Here is a 21,583-nt window from a genome sequence, read left to right on the forward strand (position 1 = left end):
CAGCAACCAAGACCAGTGGGAGGTGGAGCAACACTGCAGCGATAACAGTGGCTGTAAAGTGGATGAGGAATGCTCCTGCCACCCCAATATAATAATTCTGTCTCTGAGTCACCTTTTACATAGTAACATAATTGATGATGGCAGATAAAGAAAAATTGGCCCACCCAGTCTACTTGCTCGTTCCCCATAAATATCGCCAAGCTATCTATCATATAAAAATTTGACCTCCTGCAAGATATTGCTTCTTAATCAAGCCAGTGTTTTTGTTTTACCTCTTTGGTTCTTACCATTCTGGGTAGATGAGCATATAAGTTCTCATACTTAGCCAGAATCCATGCCCCTTTACTTACAATGTCTTTTACCCAACACATAACCCTGTTCTCTGAGTCACCTTTATGTTGGACCGGGGCCTGGTGCAGTAATAAATTATGAGGCTTTACATAGATCCCCATGTTCACTGACAACCTGTCATGCACCATGCTTTCCCAGCAGTCATGTCCTAAAAGTAGCTTCTCCCGGTGTAATATCTGCAATTGGGTTTCTTCTGCATACATCATGAAACTGCAGTAAGTATCTGATACATTCATAGGCAAGGAAATTCAGGCAGATTGAATGAGTGAAGTGCTTCTTATCTGCCAACATTTCTTATGTTACTAGGTGTATTTATTTACAGCTCTTATATGGGTGCTAGCCAGAGCAAATGTAACCCTGGGCTAGTGTCCCATCACTGGACCCTACAGGCTATACCTCAATTTATGGGCTTAGGTTAGTTAACTATCTTCCCCTGATATAAGCCTCTCTGAAAGTCCAAGATTCCCTGTCGGGGGAAGAATATTTTCTAGGGCCTGAGCGTTGTTCATAATTAATTCATCATTAAAGTCTCTTGTACACAGCAGTAATAATTATGCTGGAAGCTGATCATGGTTTCTAATATAACTTTTACTGATGAAAATATCCAGTTACTTGTTTATTATAATTCATTTATAACATTAGTTCTTCTAATAAATTAATACTTTAATCTTCCAATTGTAACAGGGTAACTGAAACTAAATATTGAATTACCTGAAAAAAGAAATGAGGAAAAAAATTGTTTGAAGGCCTAGAGGAGTTTGAGTACTTTAGAAATGGAGCCAAGTAAAAGTTGGATGCTTTGAATAGTTTTTATTTATCCTCTAAAGAGTGAAGGAGAATTTTTTAGGGGGTGGGTTAATAAAACGTTGGGCACTGTGTTGAGATCGTGGACCCTTTCTCCATGACATTATCAAGTTCGTCTCAAAGGTGGAGCCCCTGAGAAATTGTCAGTGGAAAGCGGTGCAAGCGAAGAAAACCCAACAAAATATTAGTTCCTACCAGTCCACGTTCCTCTGGAATTCGGTCTTTGGAAGGTAGCTGAATCATGAAAAGTACAGGCTGGATTAAGATTTGACTGTAGCTGGATCTAGTTGAAGCAGGTTCAGAACAAAGCTGGATCAGGATGAAGCTGGAACAAGCTGAAGCTGGAACAAGCTGAAGCTGGATCAGGACGAAGCTGGAACAAGATGAAGCTGGATCAGGATGAAGCTGGAACAAGCTGACAGACCTCAAGAATGAAGCTGGAGCAGACTGGCAGACCTCACTCACCCACGACTGTTGCCAGGACAAAGAAATCCAAGACCGTTGCTGTTTTAAATCAGTTCCAAAGCTTCCAATGACAGTTCTTTGCCTCGAGCCCTGAAATTCAGCTGCTGCCGCTTTAAGACATCCGATGACATCACTGACTCACATGAGCGCGTCCTGAGGGGCCTGCACCAATGCTGCCAACAAGATGACCCGAGCAACGCGATTGACCCACAACCCCCAGGGAATGCTGCGATGGACCCCCGATGCCAAGAACAGAGCATCCAGACCTGCCGGAGCAGGTGGGAAGGCCCAACCGCCATGAATCATGGCCGGGTTTTCTAACAGTACTTCTCTTCTTACGTCCCCTCAAAAAAGGCTTAGGCTTGTGTGGATGTTTTCAATGGAATTGATGAAGGAGTGATTTGTCTAGAATGTGAGAGGCTGGTTCCCAAGTGTTTTCTTCTGGCCCATAGCCTTCCCAAGCTATAAGATATTCCCAACATTGGAGACAACGACGTACATTTAATATTTCTTTAACTTGATAGATGTGATCTTCTTCGGACACCAACTTGGGTGTTTTTGGCATTTTACGATGCGGCCAGGAAAGTATTAATGGTTTTAGTAAGGATACATGGAATGAATTATGTAAACAAAGTGTAGGAGGTAATTGTAAATGATAGGTTACTGGACATAAACAATCAGTAATTTTGTACGGTCCAATGTACTTAGGTGCTAACCACATAGAAGGTACTCTAAGGTGAATATGACGTGTACTTAACCATACTCGATCTCCAGTGCAGAAATGAGGAGCTGGACATTGATGTTTGTCAGTGGTTCTTTTAGCAGCCTCATTAGCCTTTGCAATATTTGTTTGAATGTCCTTCCATAATACATGGAGCTGCTGAGATGTTAGCTGGGCAGCTGGAGAAGAGACGATGAGTTGCTTTGGCAGTGGTGGAATAGGTTGTCGACCAAAAATTACTTGAAAAGGAGATTTTTTAGTAGCTGAATTAACATGCATATTGTGAGAGAATTCCACCCACAGTAATAATGACACCCAGTTGTCTTGCTTAGAGTTGGCAAAAGAGCGAAGGAACGTCTTTAGAGTCCGATTGACTCGCTCAGTTTGCTTATTACCCTGGGGATGATATGCCATGGTAAAATTTAACTGTACTCCAAATTTTTTACAAAGAGCTTGCCAGTATTTGCTTGTGAATTGGGATCCTCGATCGGAAGTAATATGTTGAGGCAATCCATGTAAACGAAATATGTGTTGTGTGAACAATTGTGCAAGCTCTGGAGCTGATGGGTAACTTAGGAAGAGGAACGAAGTGAGCCATCTTTGAAAATCTATCTACCACCACCCAAATCACTTGATTACCAACAGATGGAGGCAACTCTACAATAAAAGCTGAAGATATATGAGTCCAAGGTGCTTTTGATACTGGCAAAGTCTGCAAAAGACCCCAAGGGGGCCCCGGTAAAGGTTTTTGCTGTGCACAAATTGGACAAGAATACACATAGGATCATGTGTCTTTCTCTAAGGATGGCTACCAGTAGTATTGACTTAATAATTTAAGAGTGCGTGGTCTGCCAGGATGTCCAGCTGATAGAGAATCATGAGCCCAGGCTAGCACTTTTTGTCTAAGACAAAGGGGAACTACAGTCTTCCCTATTGGAACAGTTTGCATTGCTGCAAAGATTATTCATGCTGGATCCACAATAGAGAAGTCAGAGTATCATCTGTTTCATAAACTCTTAATAGTGCATCAGCCCTGACATTTTTTGTAACTGGATAATATCTTAAAGTGAAATTGAAACGACTAAAAAATAACGCCCACTGAGCTTGACGAGAATTCAAACGTTGGGCCTTACTGAGATATTCTAAATTTTTATGGTCTGTGAAGATAGTTATTGGATGTAACGCCCCCTTAAGCCATTGTTGCCATTCTTCCAATGCCATCTTGACTGCCAACAATTCTTTATCTCCAATACCATAATTTTTCTCAGCCGGTAAAAATTTTCTAGAAAAATAGGAGCAAGGTAAAAGCATTCCAGTATTAGAATGTTGGCTGAGAAGTGCTCCTACAGCGACATCAGAAGCATCTACCTCAACCACAAAGGGTCATGTTGGATCTGGATGCCTAAGACAAGGTTTTTGAAGAAATGCTTGCTTTAAATTTTTAAAGGCTTCCTTTGCCTCTGATGACCAGTTCTGTGCATCAGCTCCTTTCTTGGTTAAAGCTGTGAGTGGAGCCATGCAATGAGAGTAATTAGGAATAAAGTTTCTGTAAAAATTGGAAAACCCAGGGAACCGTTGAAGAGCTCGAATTCCTTGTGGTTGGGGCCAGTGTCGAATACAATCCACTTTGTCTGGATCCATGTGGAAACCTTCAGTAGAAACTATAAATCCCAAAAACGGTAATGAGGTTTTCTCAAACAAGCACTTTTCTAATTTTGCATAGAGGTGGTGCTTCCGCAGACATTGTAGAACTTGTCTAACTGCAGTACGATGAGTCCTTAGATCCTTGGACTAGATAAATACATTATCGAGGTACACGATCACACTAGTATTAAGGAGATCTCGCAATATTTCATTCATTAGGTTTTGGAAGACTTCTGGGGCATTACACAGTCCAAAAGGCATCCCCAAGTATTCGTAATGTCCGTCGTGTGTGTTAAATGCAGTCTTCCACTCATCTCCGGATCTAATTCGCACTAGATTGTATGCTCCTCTGAGATCAAGTTTAGTAAAGATTTTAGCTCCCTGGAGACGATCCAATAACTCTGGAATGAGAGGAAGTGAATATCTATCTTTCAGTGTAATGGCGTTAAGACCTCTGTCTATACAAGGTCTTAATGTCCCGTCTTTTTTTGCCACAAAGAAAAATCCGGCTCCTGCCGGTGAGTTGGAGGGACGAATGAACCCACGTTGGAAGATTTTCTTGAATATAGTGTAACATAGCTTGAGTTTGAGGTAAAGATAATGGATATACATGGCCTCTAGGTGGAGTACTACCTAGAAGGAGATTAATAGCACAGTCGAACAGTCGGTGCTCGGGAAGAATCTGCCTTTTCTTTTGAGAAAACATCTATGAAATCTTCATATTGAGAAGGTACATTATGAAGGCAAAATGTATGACAGGCTGAACCCCAAGCTGCTAATTGTAAAGTCTCCCAATCAATTTGTGGTGAATGTTTTTGAAGCCACAGTAGACCTAAGACAATTGGATGTATGGCCTTTTCTAATAAAAAGAAAGAAATTTCTTCTTCATGCAAAATCCCAGTACGAAACCTCACAGGGTTGGTAACATGAGTTACTTGGCCAAGTAACGATTCCCCTCAGATGGAGGAAATAAGGAGTGGAGGCATCTTGGGAATAACTGAAAGTCCTAATTGCTTAACAAGGCTAGCCAAGATGAAATTTCTACCAGCCCCAGAGTCTATAAAAGCTTGTGTAGTAAACGAATCTTCTTGATGAAAAAGAGTCACTGGAATTGTGCACTGGGGAGCAGGATTAGTGCAACCTAGGGCCATCTCCCCAGTGACTCATAGGCTTGAGAGTTTCAAATCAGTTCCAAAGCTTCCAATGACAGTTCTTTGCCTTGAGCCCTGAAACTCAGCTACTGCCGCTTTAAGACATCCGATGATGTCATTGACTCGCACGCGCGTGTCCTGAGGGGCCTGCACCTACGCTGCTGACAAGATGACCCGAGCAACGCGATCGACCCAAAACCCCCAGGGACACCACGGTGGACCCCTGATACCGAGAACGGAGTGTCCAGACCTGCCGGAGCAGGTGGGAAGGCCAGGCTGCCGTGAATCGCGGCCGGGTTTTCTAACACACTGTTTGAAGGTGGTGTTCACTATACATAACAAAAGGAAACAGACCAGGAGTCTAGTATACAGCTTGTCTATAGCAGCTAATTGAAATCAAGGTTGTCATAGCAACTGTGTGCCTTCAGTAGATCCTGGTACTAAGGGGAAAAAGAAACAAAGGGGTTTTGCAGCACTTGTTGTGGGAGTTGGCTGGAGTAACAGACAGGCCGATACAGTACAGTGCGCTCCAGTGGAGCGCACTGTTAACCCGCATTTAGACGCGAGTTTTCGACGTGCTAGCCTACCCAAAAGTAGGCGCTAATTTCTGCCAGCACCGGGAAAGTGCACAGAAAAGCAGTAAAAACTGCTTTTCTGTGCACCCTCCGACTTAATATCATGGTGATATTAAGTCGGAGGTCCAAAAAGTTAAAAATAATTTTAAAAAAAATGTTAAATTGGCCCGTGGCTCTCGGGTCGAAAACCGGACGCTCAATTTTGCCGGCGTTCGGTTTCCGAACTCGTGGCTGCAGCGGGTTTGAGAACCGATGCCGGCAAAATTGAGCGTCGGCTGTCAAACTCGCTGACAGCCGCCGCTCCTGTCCAAAAAGAGGCGCTAGGGATGCACTAGTGTCCCTAGCGCCTCCTTTTACCAAGGGCCCTAATTTGCATAGGGCACCCTCCTGAATCGCGTGCCCAGGAGAGTGCCTGTGCGCGCGCCACTCTCCCATGCGAACGCCCACTCCCCCGCGACCTTTTCTGTATCGGCCTGAGAGAGAGGAAGTATGTCTAGTTCATAGATGCACAGAGCCTAATTAGTCCCCCAGGTTTGAAGACAAAATTGTCTGAATTGGTCTGTTAAGAAGTGTGCTATTTTGACTTTCTGGAGATAGAAAAAGGGTTTGAATGTGAAGATGATTACATGTGAGGTTTGACTTCTATCAAATTGAAGATAGAGTAGAAAAGTAAACTGGAGTAGCACACAGGAAGTAATTGCTGCTCCATCTTAGAGTTTGTTTGAAAAAGTCAAAATGGGAAGCTGACCAGATAAATACTGCTAATCCATATTAAGACTTTTTTTTATATCTCTTTGGGAGCTATTGTCTGCTATGTCAGGAAATAATTTGTTTAATAAAAAGAGTGTTCCGGCACAGAGATGCTGAACACTGTAACATTTACTCCTTTTGTGGGAGAGTATTTTAGAGGTCCTTATGTAGTAGCTGCTGCCTTGATGCAAAGTTATTTTTCTGTATACTGAATATATAGGCCATAGACCCAAGAAGGAGTTTCAGACTGCAGTCTCGGTTTGTAAATACCTGGCAGAAATGTTTTCCCACCAGTGCTTCCAGAAAAAAGTAAGAAAAGTTTGGGGTTCTGAGTGGCTATATGACAGAAACAGAAACAGAAGGATATAGAGTGACAGAGACCCTATGTAGGTTGTACCAATATCATTTTTGCAAAAATTCTTCACCAGTGCTGTAGAATTTAATTGGAATAAAACAAAAAATAAAAGTGTTTACTCCTCTTTTATTGTTTTGGCAGAAGATTTGTGCAGATAGCATAGCAGGGCTTTGCCTTTTAGATTTCTGTAAAGTTAAGGAATAGGGACCCTAAAGAGAAGACCAAAGATTCTACCGGGCTAATAGTCTGCATTTCAAAGGTCACTGTATCCAGAGGAGGCAAAGCAACTGCAGAGAAAAACAGGATAAAGATAAGTGTGTACACACTGGCCACACTGTTTTTTGTCTTGCTAGACTAGAGAAACAGACTACTAGGGATGTGAATCGTTTTTTGACGATTTAAAATATCGTCCGATATATTTTAAATCGTCAAAAATCGTTAGGGCCACGATACAATACCAATTCCCCCGATTTATCGTCAAAAAATCGTAAATCGGGGGAAGGGGGAGGGCAGGAAAACCGGCACACTAAAACACCCTAAAACCCACCCCCGACCCTTTAAATTAAATCCCCCACCCTCCCGAACCCCCCCCAAATGCCTTAAATTACCTGGGGGTCCAGCGGCGGTCCGGAACGGTCTCCTGCAAATGAATCGTGTTGTCTTCAGCCGGCGCCATTCTGCGCCGCTGAATGACCTCCTGCAGTCGATCTCCTGCCGGCGCCATTTTCCGTACGGAAAACGATTCGCGGCAGGAAATCGCTCCCGGACCCCCGCTGGACCCCCAGGGACTTTTGGCCAGCTTGGGGGGGCCTCCTGACCCCCACAAGACTTGCCAAAAGTCCAGCGGGGGTCCGGAACGACCTCCTGCAGTCGAATCGTGTTGGTCTATGGCCGCCGCCATTTTGCAAAATGGCGGCGCAGAATGGCGCCGGCTGAAGACAACACGATTCAATTGCAGGAGACCGTTCCGGACCGCCGCTGGACCCCCAGGTAATTTAAGGCATTTGGGGGGGTACGGGAGGGTGGGGGATTTAATTTAAAGGGTCAGGTTGGGTTTTAGGGTGTTTTAGTGTGCCGGTTTTCCTGCCCTCCCCCTTCCCCCGATTTAGCTACGGACCGCCGCTGGACCCCCAGGTAATTTAAGGCATTTGGGGGGGGTTCTGGAGGGTGGGGGATTTAATTTAAAGGGTCGGGGGTGGGTTTTAGGGGGTTTTAGTGTGCCGGTTCACGATTTTAACGATTTTCACAATACTCTAAACACCCAAATGACGACGATACGATTCCCTCCCCCTCCCAGCCGAAATCGATCGTTAAGACGATCGAGGACACGATTCACATCTCTACAGACTACTAGTGCTAATACTTCAGACTAAGAATTACAGAAGCACAGTCTAATCACTGACTAGTGATACAGACTAGATACACATACTGGATGAACTGAAACATTATTTTTCTCAAACTCAATAAGACAGAAAGGATCCATCTTTATTCCATTGGAGTATCATTAAAGATGTAAAGTTTTGAAGGAAGATAAGATATGAAACAAGATACTTATCTATTTTATAGTATATGGCAAAGAAATTTAGGTTTGAATGGTTCGTTGAAAGTACTGAACTAAAAACAGAAAGCAATAGAAGGAAGAGACTTTTTGGTGTAACACATTTACTACTTAATATATTTCAGTAGAGGAAAAAATAAATAATTGATAAGTTTTTCTGTTTATTCATTGCGATATATGTGTTATCAAATGTCATGAAGTATATTCTGCCAACTTTTTTACTCAACGCACAATTAAACTCTGGAATTTGTTGCCAGAGGATGTGGTTAGTGCAGTTAGTATAGCTGTGTTTAAAAAAGGATTGGATAAGTTCTTGGAGAAGTCCATTACCTGCTATTACATTCACTTACGGGTAGATTTTCAAAGGGGTACGCACGTAGGATATGCACGTACCCCCTGAAAACCTACCCCAAACCACCCCTGCGCGCGCCGAGCCTAAGTCCCGGGGCTTGCATGGAGAGGCGTGTCGGGGGCGTGCCCGGAGTGACGCGGCGTTTCGGGGGCGGCGAAGCAGGTGTGGTTTCGGCCCGGGGGCGTTCCAGGGGCATGGCTGCGGCCTCCAGACCAGCCCCCGGGACCGGAACACGGAGCGGGGCTGCCGGCCGGCACGCGCAAAGTTACGCCTGCTTTCAGCAGGCGTAACTTTGCCGACAAAGGTAGGTGGGGGGGGTTTAGATAGGGCCGGGGTGGGTTAGGTAGGGGAAGGGAAGGGAAGGGAAGGTGCGGGGGGGTGGAAGGAAAGTTCCCTCCGAGGCCGCAAATGGTGGGGAGTCTGCCCCTTCTGGAGAATTAAAATGTTGGGGAAGGGGGGAGTCAGGATTCCTAAAGGGGGGTGCCAGATAGAGTGTTAGTGATAATATTTCTAGGAAGCTGGAAACTCTGCCACACTCCCAGGAATCCTACCACTTGCCTCCCACCCTTCCCCAGCATCTGTGTCCTGCGGAAGTAGGAGGTGGGAGAATGGAATTATGTGTGTGGCACACTCTCTCGGAGCCGCTGTTATGGTTTTAGGCGCCCTAGGTGAACCTTACAGCCTTCTTTTCCTACCTACTCGTTCCTTCCCAGACACAATTAAAATTATGTATTTATAATAACAGCTTATATTTATTTATTTATTTATTGTTTTTGTTATACCGAGTTTCATGACAGGCATCACATCAACCCGGTTTACAATTAACAAAGTGTGAAAAGCATAACGTAGCGTAATAAACAATATTCTCAATAAGAACCTTGAACTTTTAAATACAGGGAATCAGAAAAAGGATGTGAGAAAGTTACAATAAAACAGGGAAAAATTAACTTGGAACTGAAAGAGGGGAGAGAAAGAACAGAGCAATATTTACATTTCAGCCAATTAATGTAATAGAGTAGCAAGATGAGTAAATAAGACTATGCGAATAAATGTGGCGGTACATCACTATGAGACGGAACATACGTAACCAGAAGGCTAAATATGACACAGAATATGAATAAATATGACACAGTATTTAGATCCAATTGTGCTGTTGCGTGAAGGTTTTATTCAGGGCTTGGAAATGCTTTTTTGAAAAGCCAAGTTTTTAGTCTTTTCCTAAATGTTAGAGAGCATGGCTCCTGTCTCAAATCTGGTGGGATAGAGTTCCAGAGAGCTGGACCTGCTGAAGAGAAGGCTCTGAGACTCAAGGATTTATGTTGGAAGGTTTTGGCCTTTGGAATTTGGAGTGACTCTTTGTAGTATTCCCTGATGGGTCTGACGGAAGTGTATTTTTTAAGTGGTATTTGTAGGTCGATTTGCGTGTGTTGATTGATAGTTTTGTATATGATGTTGATGGTTTTGTACATGATTCTATAATGGATTGGTAGCCAATGGAGGTTTTTGAGGATAGGGGAAATATGGTCAATTTTCCTGGAATTTGTAAGGACTCTGGCTGCAGAGTTCTGAACCATTTGTAGAGGTTTGGTATAAGAAGCTGGGAGGCCTAGTAGTAACGAGTTGCAATAATCTAGTTTGGAAAAGATTATTGCTTGCAAGATTGTTCTAAAGTCCTGAGCGTGGAAAAGTGGTTTAATTCTTTTCAGAATATGCAATTTGTAGAAGCAATCCTTGGTGGTTTGGTTAATGAATGGTTTGAGGTTGAGACGATTGTCTAGTATGGCTCCTAGATCTCTTACATGGGCTGTTTGAAGGAGTGTGGGTGGTTTTGGTAGTATGTTATTGTTTTCCGGTGATATGAGCAGGAATTCTGTTTTCGAAGCGTTGAGCACAAGATTTAGACTGTTGAGGAGAAGTTTAATTTCTAATAAGCAAGTGTCCCAGTATTCCATTGTTTTTGAGATTGATTCTTTTATGGGGATCACGATCTGTACGTCGTCTGCGAAAAGGAAGTGTTTCAGGCTTAATTTTGTAAGTAATTGACATAGTGGTAGCAGGTAGACATTGAAGAGCGTGGGTGAAAGTGATGAACCTTGCGGCACCCCTCTATTAGATGGGTGGTATTGGGATTCTTTATTGTGAATTTTGACTCTATATCCTCTGTTTACTAGAAATGTTTTGAACCAGTTTAATGTGGCACCTGTTAAACCAATGTTTGCCAGTTGTTTTAGAAGGAGGGCGTGGTTGACGGTGTCGAAGGCCGCTGAGAAGTCGAGGAGGATTAGTAAATATGCTTGGCCTTTATCAATACCAGAGAGGAGGAAGTCCGTGAGTGAGAGTAGTAGCGTTTCTGTGCTTGCGGCTTTGCGAAAACCATATTGGTTTGGGGACAGAATACTGTGGTCTTCTAAGTAGTTGGATAGTTGGGTGTTTACCAATTTTTCCATGATTTTGGCTATGAAAGGGAGGTTGGAAATAGGGCGGAAGTTGTTGGGATCACATGCATTTAGATTTGTTTTTTTTAGTAGTGGCTTGATTGAGGCAGTTTTTAGGTCATCTGGGTAGATACCATGTGCTAGAGAGCAGTTTATGATATCTGCTAGGGTTTTTGCTATTGTGTCAGGGATGAGAAGAAGCATTTTAGAAGGGATTTGATCAAATGGGTGTGATGACGGTTTCATTCTCCTTAACGTCGTTTGTATCTCTGTGATTGTTATGGGTTCGAAAGCATTAAGCTGGATGTCTTTGTTTTGGGGGAAATATGTGTTATCTGGAGAAGTAGAATTTGGAATCTGCTGATTAAGGAGATCCGATATTTTTTTGTTGAAATGAAGGGCCAGTTCATCTGCTTTAGTCTGGGCTTGTTCGGGTGGGATATCTGGCGTGATGGGTTTGGTTAGGCTTGAAACAAAGGCGAATAGGGCTTTTGAGTCAAAGATGAGATGATGAACCTTCCGGGCATAATAGTCTCTTTTGGTTTTCAACGTGGTACTTTTGTATAGATGGAGTGATCGTTTGTAATCAGAGAGAGAGGCCGGTGAAGGGGCTTTGCGCCATTTTCTTTCTTTTTGCCGAAGTATTTGTTTGAGCTTTCGTAGTTCATCATTAAACCAGGGTTGTTGTTTAGATGCATTAGAAGCCCTTATTTTGGTTGTCAGTGGGCAGAAAGTGTTTGCTATAGATTTTGTTATTTTGGACCAGGATTGGAGGGCAGAGTTGGGTGTAGAGACATCAATGAGTGGTAGCTCCGAGGTTAGAAGTTTGCTGAGTTGTTCCGAGGTGCAAGGTTTTCTGTATAGGAAAGCGGGTCTTGAGTTGAGGTTAGAGTCTGATCGAGGTAAAGAAAAGCTGGTGGAGATTAGAGAGTGGTCTGACCATGGGACTTTTTTGCAATTTGGTTGTTTTGTAAGAGAAATACCGGAGTTTATAAAGAGGAGATCGAGCGTGTGGCCTGCTTTATGAGTGGGTTTATTGATTTGTTGGCTGAAACCCATCGCTGACAGTGCGGTGAGGAGAGCTTCACAGTTTGTTGAAAGGGGGACTTTGTCAACATGTAGGTTAAAGTCGCCCAGGATTATAGCAGGGGAGTCCAGATTGAGATGCAAAGTTATAGTTTCGATAATAGGTGAGGAGTCTGACTCTAGTAAGCCTGGAGGGGCATAGACTAGCAGGATTTGGAGATGTTCTGATTTGAACAATCCTAGTTCTAGTTTAGTAGCTGTACTGATGGGGTGGTATGTGAACCTTAAGGATTTTTTAGCAGCTAGGAAGATACCCCCTCCTCTTTTTTTTTGTCTTGGGATGGAGAAGAAATCGTAAGTCTGTGTTGGTAGTTGGTTAATGAGTGCGATGTCTGTGGATTTGAGCCATGTTTCTGTTATGGCGCAAAAGTCTGGGGTTGTGTCCTGCAGTATGTCGTTGAGTATCAGAGATTTGTTGGTGAGCGATTGGGCGTTGAATAGGATTAAGGTGAATAGGGAGAGACCTAGGAACTGTGTAGTGGGGGAAATCATGATTGGGATGAGTGATTTGTAGGTGCGTGGGCGGTATTGCATTATTGTTAAAGGTTGGATCGGTGCTGGATGAGAGCTGTTGAACTGGATGTGCTGCTAGAGATTGGATGAGTGCTGATAGAGACTGAATGAGTGTCGCTGGAGACTGAATGAGTGCCTCTGGAGATTGGATGAGTGCTGCTGGAGATTGGAAGTGTGCCTCTGGAGACTGAATGAGTGCCTCTGGAGACTGAATGAGTGCCACTGGAGATTGAATGAGTGCCTCTTGAGACTGGATGAGTGCTTCTGGAGGCTGGGTGAGTGCTGCTGGAGGCTGGGTGAGTGCCTCTGGAGACTGAATGAGTGCCGCTGGAGACTGAATGAGTGCCTCTTGAGTCTGGATGAGTGCTTCTGGAGGCTGGGTGAGTGCTTCTGGAGACTGGATGAGTGCTGCTGGAGGCTGGATGAGTGCTGCTGGAGACTGGGTGAGTGCTGCTGGAGGTTGGATGAGTCTGTTGAGTCTGTTGAGTCTGAATGAGTCTGTTGACTGAATGAGACTGAATGAGTGCTGTTGGAGACTGAATGAGTGCCTCTGGAAACTGGATGAGTGCTGCTGGAGGCTGGATGAGTGCCTCTGTAGTTTGGATGAGTGCCTCTGGAGACTGAATGAATGCTGCTGGAGGCTGGATGGGTGGACGGGTGGTCGCTGTATAAATGGATAGGGATGAGTAACGGCCCTGGCTCTGGGATGCTCCAAGGGGCGCGCTAAGGGGCAGGCCCCTTAGGTCGCGCTCCTTTGGGCGCGCGACGCTGGGCGCGCGACGCCACCGGTATGCACCGGGGTTTAAAGGGAGCAGTAGCCGCCCTCTGATTGGCCTGATGCCTGCTTAGGGGTGCGGCTCACTCACCACGTAGTGTCCTGCGGGCTTGGTTCTCGGCTCGGGAGCGGCAAAAGTTTTAGTTTCGTTTTCGTTTTTGTTTATCCTTTGCCTCTGGTCTCTCCTGCACGGCTCACCTCGCGGAGGCTGGTGAGCAGGCTCTTGCCCCGGATGGGCCGCGCCGATCGCGCAAGCCTCGGCAGGGGGGAGGAGGCGGTTGGGTGCGGGTGGTCGCCGAGCTGTGGGCCGCCATTCAAAGTTCAGTTTTCTGAGGTACAAATATCACTTATAACATGTATATAATATTTACATGCACTGCTGTGGTGCCAACCAGAAGACCCTGCAAAAAAGACACTTGGAATCAATATGGTATTAGGCATATTATAATAAGTATTGAATGTGGGGTTTGGCCCTCAGAAAGCCATGAGTAAACTGAACTACAATTACAATATAGCAAACCTCCCATACCAAAAGAGCACTTACCGCTAGCACTCAAGCAGTAATAACCCCACTGATGAAAAGGCAACACTGCAAATACTACACCAGGCCCTAAAACACCAAATCACCTGCTCTTAGGAAAGCAGAACAAGCCAAGCTTGTGGCCTGGTTTGGCCTCTGTTGGAAACAGGATGCTGGGCTTGATGGACTCATGGTCTGACCGAGCATGGCAATTTCTTATGTTCTTACAGATCCCTACACAGAAATTACATGCTAGCAGAATAGCTCACCTTGGTCACTCATGCAGAACACAGACAGACCCTCACAAAATACAGAATAGAGAGACCATAAAGTATTAATAGAAATGTGCAGACAAGAAACAAATTGGAAATTGAAACAAACCAGACCCTGGATGCAAGTAACAATGGAAAAAACATAAATATTATTCCTCATAAAATCAGGCTCAGATTTAGGGGTAGACAACATAGGCAACTGCCACCGGTATCAAATTTTGATAGGCACTAAAGCATTGCCACTGCAGCTATGCCTCTATCCGGACCCACCTCCCAGCCACTTACCTAAAATGGCTGTGTCTTCACCCGCAATAGCGGCAACTTGAAAAATTACATTCAGTGTCGGCCTGCAGCTGTCCATTGCATGCTCAAGCCCCTGCACAGGAAGCTCATGTGGGAAGAGGCGGCGGGGCCTCTATAGGGCTTTTAGTGCGACGGGCAGTTGCAAAGCCTGTACTGAATTTGTTTCAAATTGCTGCCACTGTGGGATGGGACCACTGCCATTTTAGGTAAGAAGAAGTTGGAAAAGGATAGGCTGGGACACTCCACCCTGCATCTCGGGGGAAGGAGGGGTGCCTGCTGCCATACACTGTTGGACTGCCTATGGGTGCTGGAAATGTAAATCTGGCCCTGCATAAAACATCAAACAAAATCAAGAAATATAAAACAATAATATTAGTAAAACCATACTAATACAAAAAATAAATATTTTAAAACAGGTGACAATAGAACATTCAGTAATGAAAAAATCATATACATTTTTTTTTTTGTAATTTCCAAAACACCAGTATAATATTTCAAAACAGCAGGCACATCAAATAACACTCAATAATTAAAACTAATAAGGATAAAAATAATTCCAGTCACCCGGAAATTGTTGTGGACTTGGGGGATGGAGGGGGACGCAGAAAATGTTTCCTCTCTCACAACACACACACACATGCTCTTTCTCATACATTCCTTCCCCCCCCCTGTTTCACATACATGCTGTTTCTCACATGTTCCTTCCCTCCAGCTTCACACACATGCTGTTTCTCACATGTTCCTTCCCTCCAGCTCCACACACATGCTCTTTCTCACACTTTCCATCCCTCCCAATTCACACACATGCTTTTTCTTACACTTTCCATCCCTCCCACTTCACACACATGCTCTCTCACACGTTCCTTCCCTCCCACTTCACATACGTGCTCTTTCAAACATGTTCCTTCCCTCCCACGTCACACACATGCTCTTTCTCACACGTTCCTTCCCTCCCACGTCACACTCATGCTCTTTCTCACACGTTCCTTCCCTCCCACTTCACACTCATGCTCTTTCTCACACGTTCCTTCCCTCCCACTTCACGCTCATGCTCTTTCTCACACGTTCCTTCCCTCCCGCTTCACGCACATGCTCTTTCTCACACGTTCCTTCCCTCCCGCTTCACACACATGCTCTTTCTCACACGTTCCTTCCCTCCCGCTTCACACACATGCTTTTTCTCACACTTTCCATCCCTCCGACTTCACACACATGCTCTCTCACACGTTCCTTCCCTCCCACTTCACACACATGCTCTTTCTCACACGTTCCTTCCCTCCCGCTTCACACACATGCTCTTTCTCACACGTTCCTTCCCTCCCGCTTCACGCACATGCTCTTTCTCACACGTTCCTTCCCTCCCGCTTCACACACATGCTCTTTCTCACACGTTTCTTCCCTCTCTCTTATGCTCGCATGCTCTCTCTCTTTCACTCACACTGGGGCACCTCTCCCATCTTCCTTTCTTACTCAGTCAGCTGGATGAGTTCTGCCCACAGCCCTACCAGGACCTCTCTCCCTCATCTTTGTTTATTTGCCACCAGGCTATCTCTCGCTTTCTTTGACTGCAATGGCCCTGCCAGGCCTGTTCCTCTCTTCCACTGCAGCTGCAACTGCCGCCACCACCACTCCCTGGGTGTTCGTCTCCCTCATATTCTTTTTCTTCCCTCTCATTCATCTTTATCTCCCATTAACTCCATTCCCTCTCACTCCCCCTCATTCAATCTCATTCATCTGTCCCCTCCCTCAGTCTATCCTTTCCCGATCTCCCCTTCTCTCTCATTAACTCCCCTCTCACCCAAATTCCCTACCTTTCCCTCTCTCATTCCCTCTCCTACTCCATCTCTCCTCCCCTTTCCTCATTTGACTGGTGAGTCCTGGCTTCCCCGCCAGCCACTGTCTTTCCTGGCAGGGCCCTGGTTCTTCTTCAGCTGGCAGGGCTTGGCCTCCCCACCAGTCACTGTCTTTTTAGGCAGGACCCCGACTCTTCTTTGTCTGATAGATCCTGCTCTCCCGACCAACCACTGTTTTCCCAGGCAAGCTGCAGGGTCATATTTGGCTGTTGGGGCCTTGCCTCTCTACCAGCAGTTTTCTTCCTCAATGAGGCTAGGCCACAATTCTGTCTCCCTGCTGTTTGGGGTTGAGAACCCCACTAGCATGCCAAATCACCTGGGACTCTCTTGCCAATGGGATGTGGGAATCCTGCATCTGAACTTTTGCCTGGTGGGGAATTGAGGCGCTGCAGGGGTGTTTTGTGGGGACACTTGCTGCCACCCCAAAGTTTTGCTGCCTGAGGCAATTCTGCACATAACAATTTTAAAATGCTGCATCTTTGAGTAATAAAGTTTATCTGTAATGCATTTTAAATTAATTATTACAAAGACAGTGATTGTAATGTGTCATTTTGACAAATAAAGGGCCTCATTTACTAAGCATTTTTCCCATAGACACAGAATGGAAGAAAAGCCTTAGTACATTAGGCTCAAAATATGCAGAATTTTAAAAAATCATGTGCAGAATTTTTTAAATTTTGTTTTTCTCAAAACTCCCCAGGAGTAGAGGAGAGAGGGATTATCTCTCCACTTACACATTCATATACAGTATGTACTATACACACACACACACATGCACACACACACACACCCCTTGTTGAAGTGAATCTAAATAAATTGAAACTGCTTTTTATCTGCTACATCAGGGGTAGGCAACTTCGGTCCTTGAGTGCCACAAGTGGGTTGTGTTTTCAAGATATCTACACTGATATCTTCACTGAATATTCACAAGAAGCATTTGAGTAGAAGAGAAGCCTAGTGGTTAGAGCAGTTGCCTGCAAGCCAAGGAAACTAGGGGTTAAATCTGCTGCCTTGGCTTGTGACCTTGGACATGTCACTTCGTTCTCCATTGCCTCAGGTACAAACCTAGATTATAAGCCCTCTGGGGATAGGGAAATACCTTGAGTACCTGAATGAAATCCACTTTGAAGTGCCTGAAAGGTGGAATGAAAATCAGATAAATAAAATAAACATGCACTGCCACCACTGCATGCAAATTAATTCATGAATATTCATTGTGAATATCCTAAAATCCCAACCAACATGTGGTACTCAAGGACCAGATTTGCTTACCCCTGTTTTAAACAGAAATGTTCCCCTTATGCTTCAGTTCCCTAGGGCATATTTTTTTAAATTAGCAATTACTGATGTTTATAAAAGATTGCATTCTCAACCACAGTAATTAGCATTCAGCACATGTAACTTTCAGGTCCTGTGGATTTCTCGTTGATTTTTCAAAATTTTCAAATGCATACAGTGGGGGTAGGCAACTCTGGTCCTCGAATACCGCAAGCTGGTTGGATTTTCAGGATGTCTACACTGAATATATTTGCATGCACTCCCTCCATTGTATGCAAATGCATCTCATTCATATTCATTGTGGACATCCTGAAAACCCAACCCAGCTTGTGGCACTCGAGGACCAGAGTTGCCTACCCCTGAAATATAGGGTTGCTACTGGTTTTACCTGGTATATTCAGGGACCGGTAGTTATGATTGCCCCATTGATTTACTTAAGAGATCTCTGCATGTTCAAATCCCTGCATGTAACAGGGTAAAACTAGGACTGAACTAGCCTGTTCTTTATAACATGGAGCCAGATGGCAACCCTAAATATATATACACTTTTGATGTCATCATCTCCAAACAAACCCAAGATCTACAGACTCTTTACTGTGTTATCAGTTGATGTTTGGGGTATGCTGTAATGCCGCAGCACCTCCTTCTCCGTTTTCACTAAGTAAACATTTGAGTCCTGTAGTGCCCTTGAAGCCTGTGCTTAGAGCTTGGATTCGAAGAATAAGGGAGAGAAACACCAGGTGCTGACTTCTCTCTGGGTCCTAGTCCTAGGAGCACAGATAGGTAAGGCAGAACCTCATCCTTCACTCATTGTCCTATGCTGGGCCTGGAGAGCTTTGGTATTACTTGCAATTGTTACTATGAATGGGTTATGTAAAAACAAAAAAAAAAAAGCCTAGTTTACAAACTGGTAGTATTTCAATTTAGGGTGAAGGCAAAGATGTTACTGAAAGCTAGAACTTATTTTCATGTTTGAAGGAGGAGATTGTTCAGAGGTGGCCTTGTTTTTCTAGCACTCTGTTGTCTTTGATTTTGGTTTTCTCATTATTTTTCATGTCGTTTTTTTTTTTTTTTAAAACACGGCAGGTGATTTGCTTGTGTTAAGAAGAGCCGGGATTGCCACTGAGTTAGCTGTCCCGTCCTTTTGTTAGACATGCATGTTGAAAATATGTTTGGAGCCTATTAAACTCTTTCTGACTGGTCCCCGTCTCAGTTTTTATTTCAGTTAGACATGCCCCTGCTTATGTGCTGCCCAAAAAATAATGGAAAAGGTTATGATGGCTGATTCATTCAGAACTCTTGTAATATTCCTCACACTCGATAGTTTTCTTCTAACAGAGCTGCTACTTTTTTTTTTGATCGGTTTTTCCAGTTTCTCTTCCCCTTTTTTTTGTATTTGAAAGTTAGGAGGAAGCTGCTGAAGGCCAAAAGAAAAAATAAGCAGCCTCTCCTTACTGCATTTACAGTATTTACCTATGTGAATATTATATTGCATCCTCTCAATCCTGTTTGCACTAAGGGTGGAACTGAATGCTGTTTGGTGTCTCGTAAAACATTTACCAAAAGCAGTGAGCCATGGGTTTTGAAGGGCATTCCATTGCCAAGCTAAGAGAGAGAGAGAGAGAGAGAATGTGTGTTCTAATATTTCCTGTGATGGAAATCCAAGGAAGGAGATGGCATTTAGAAGAATGACATGTTGCCAAAGGTATACGTGGCATAATTGCAAAATCAACAGTATGCCTTCCTGTTTCATCTTTATGTAGATGTGTGCCAGGGAGCTACAAACACATTTTCAATTTATAATCTAAGATGAACGTGAGTGCAACACTGCTAGATAGATACACTCCTGTTTATGTTACAGAAGTGATAGTTTCCGTTGTGGCTGATCTATAAATTATTTTTGGCCATTCCCAAGCCAGAAAAAAAGCACTTGGGGTGCTCTTCAGCTTGCAAGGAAAAGCACAACAGTGATTGTAATACAGAGGTTACTGACTAGGAACTGGAGAGGTGTAACCTGCAAAATAGGTTTGTAAACATGGAGCAATTTTGAAGATTTGTCAAACCGTTTTGAAGAAATCCAAAGCAGACTGGAAAAAAAATCAACCTTGGATTTTATGAAAAATTCCACGCTTATTTTGTTGGATTGCAGATCCACTTCAAAATCTACAAAAAACTTGTAGCAGATTTATCAGATTTGTCTTGGATTTTTTTCTAATTGTTTTCAGTTTTACCTGGCAAATATCAGATTAATTTTTCCCAGCGAATCCAAGGGAAATCAGAAAATTCCATTGAGCTAGAACCAGGCTGAAATCTGCCCGCTTCCAGCTTGACGCTGAATTGTGAGCACATCTCAACTGAGGACCCCATGTTGCCAGATTTTATACAGCTTTCACAGTGCATAGACTCCTCAGAACCCAGCTCCATGGAGGCTACTGGATTTTTACCACCATCCTACATCCAGTGAAAGAAAGGTTTCTGAATTGTTTCTCCGCTTTCCGTCACTTCAGGTGGAGCCCATCAGAGCAAGAAGATTACAAGAAGCCATACATTTTCCTCTTCTTTGTGAAGAAAACAGGCAGCAGAAAATACAAAGGCAGTCCTCTGTCAGAAGTTGCAGTAACCAGTTTTCTGCGTATATCCAGCTGAGCAGCAACAGGAGACATGATGGGGGATAATCCCATTCCTTGTTTTTGTTTTCCTTATTTATCTTTGGTATGATAAGGCTCAGGCTCTGGTCTTTGCCAGCCGAAATCTAACCCGGTAGCACTTTCTCATCTCATTTTCCTTTCCCAATGCTGAAAGCACTACCTAAACATGACTCAATACGCCTTCCAGGAAAGGGAGCTAGCCAGACGGGAGACAACAGGAATATAACTGTCTTATACAGAGGCAGGCAACTCCAGTCCTGGATCAAGAAATCCACAATGAATATGCATGAGATGTATTTGATTACCATGGTGGCAGTACATACAAATATACCTCATGCATATTCACTGCTATGATGGTAATTAATAAGCAGTAGTAGGTTGTGACCTATCTAATGTTTGGGTACTTGCCAGGTGCTTGTGACTTGGATTGGCCATTGTTGGAAACAGGATACTGGGCTTGATGGACTCTAGGTCTGATCCGGTATGGCATATCTTATGTTCTTATGTTATGTTCTTATTGTGGATAGTCTGAAAATCAGACCTGTTTGTGGCACTCCAGGACCGGAGATGCCTGCCCCCTGGTCTAGCACCTAGGATTCATATCCTTTATGCAGCGCAGTCAGTATGGTAGAAGTTAGTAGCCAAGTTATAGAAGCACCAAATCTTGATAACAATGAGCAAATAGTAGTCAGAATTAGAAGTTTAGAACTTACCTTTTTCCATTTCCTCCTTTGTTATTCTTTTGCTGTTCAGTTTGACTCCCCCTTCTAACATTCCTCAGGGTATCGTTTGTCACTGCTCTCTTTTTATGACACATTCTTTCTGTGTCTAAAGAATGAAGATTTGCCACTTCAAACATGACTAGAATTTGTTCTTTCCTTACTCTTGCTACTGTAAAAATCCTTGTCAATATTGGGATTTTTCCCCATCATTAGGATTAATATATTCAAATGCTGGATTATCCAAATCATCTGTGCATTCTTAGGATTTTTACATTTCGTTGTTTACCATGTTACTCCATAGTCTCTTGTCTGTCCACTCCTTTGTGGTTTTTAATGGATCTTTGTTTATCAGCACATTCAGTGTCATTGTATTCATGGTATCAGACCTGACTATCTTAAACTTTTGAATTCCATTTACCATCATTCAGGTGCCCAGCATTTTCCTAATCCCT

The 21,583-nt window shown here is 43.8% G+C and overlaps 1 protein-coding gene across 5 annotated transcripts in view; it reads left to right on the top strand.

Moving 5' to 3' along the window:
- Positions 1-21,583, top strand: part of RBM47 (RNA binding motif protein 47) — a 363,750-nt gene that overhangs the window by 221,413 nt on the left and 120,754 nt on the right. The window contains exon 1 of one of the 5 annotated variants that reach the window (XM_029589078.1): positions 18,521-18,544. The exons of the other annotated variants lie outside the window; for them this stretch is intronic. The gene's annotated coding sequence lies outside the window, so the exon portion shown is untranslated. Of the gene's footprint in view, positions 1-18,520; positions 18,545-21,583 lie in introns of those variants that run through there. 5 annotated transcript variants of the gene reach the window in all.

Source organism: Rhinatrema bivittatum, chromosome 1, assembly GCF_901001135.1.
Source record: "Rhinatrema bivittatum chromosome 1, aRhiBiv1.1, whole genome shotgun sequence".
In the NCBI taxonomy this organism is placed as follows: Eukaryota; Metazoa; Chordata; class Amphibia; order Gymnophiona; family Rhinatrematidae; genus Rhinatrema; species Rhinatrema bivittatum.